The 1,075-nt window shown below is 40.7% G+C and overlaps 1 protein-coding gene across 2 annotated transcripts in view; it reads left to right on the plus strand.

Annotated features, from left to right (window-relative positions):
- The window catches only part of klhl21 (kelch-like family member 21), an 18,552-nt gene that overhangs the window by 8,376 nt on the left and 9,101 nt on the right, over window positions 1-1,075 (plus strand). Inside the window, exon 1 of one of the 2 annotated variants that reach the window (XM_005740952.1) lies at window positions 594-690. The exons of the other annotated variant lie outside the window; for it this stretch is intronic. The gene's annotated coding sequence lies outside the window, so the exon portion shown is untranslated. Of the gene's footprint in view, window positions 1-593; window positions 691-1,075 lie in introns of those variants that run through there. 2 annotated transcript variants of the gene reach the window in all.

Consider the following 1,075-nt stretch of genomic DNA (forward strand, 5'->3'; position numbering starts at 1 on the left):
ATATCGTTATCGTTCTATCGCCCAGCTCTAGGACAGACTAATGCAAACAAATTTACAAGCCAAATTCGGACATTGCTCCAGAGTCCGGTAGGATCTCTTTAAGGCTGTACTGCTTTAAATGTAATACTGAAGACAGCATGACATCACTATTTTAATTTAGCAGTTTCCATATGTAAAGTCAGTGGAAGTGTTTTGAATTTTATCCAAACTACACAATTTATGTCGTTTGTCTGACCCGCATACTACGAGTATGTTTCTAGCAGAGGGTCTTGTCCTGTGATCCAAGCAGATCTGTGATTCTTTGCTGCTTTGCTAAGAAATTTTTTAGGTATTAGGAGAGGAAGCTGTGTTTTGGTCTGCTGCTGTGCTCCAGGTTTGGAGGAGGCCCAGGCTCAGCTGGCTTTTCTCTCAAAGACTGACTGACCACAGAGACATACCAGTGTGGAGGGGGGGTGGTTACACGCTCCCCACAGCGTCAGCCCACTGCATGTTAGGTGTTTCCCCCCCCACCCTTCTCTGAAAATGGACACTGCTGGTGTATTTATAAACCCCAACCTCAGCCAGGCTCTCTGTCTTAAACACAGTTAAGGAGCTGTTCGTATTCAGAGTCATGCTGAGCTTTGCTGTCGTGCTTTCTAGACGTTGAATTCTGTCGCTTTGCTTGTGAAACGTTGCCTGGAGGCTCATCAGGTAGGAGAAGAATATATTTGAGCTAAAAACTTTACATTGATTATTATAATTGGTGTGCTCACATATGACTATTATTTCTGTAATGATCACTGTGTATTATAGAGATTTGCTTGTCTTGTTGTGGGAATGACTAATTTTTTTACCAGTTTTCTATAACTGTGAAGTTTCACCGAATGTCATTTTAATATCAAAGCCAGTACTAAATTTATCAGTATAGACAGCTAAGTGTTTGTCTATGCTTGACACTGGTATACTGCAGCGATTAGTCAGATGACTAGTAACTTTTTTTAATGTACATATTCATCGTGCAAACATCTCAAAGATCCTTTTCATCTTCTCCGTAGGGGGTTTTGAAATTAGGGGGAAATTTCATCCCTAAAATATA

This window comes from Pundamilia nyererei, unplaced genomic scaffold (genome assembly GCF_000239375.1).
Source record: "Pundamilia nyererei isolate P.nyererei 1_Seehausen unplaced genomic scaffold, PunNye1.0 scaffold00106, whole genome shotgun sequence".
NCBI classification, from domain to species: domain Eukaryota; kingdom Metazoa; phylum Chordata; class Actinopteri; order Cichliformes; family Cichlidae; genus Pundamilia; species Pundamilia nyererei.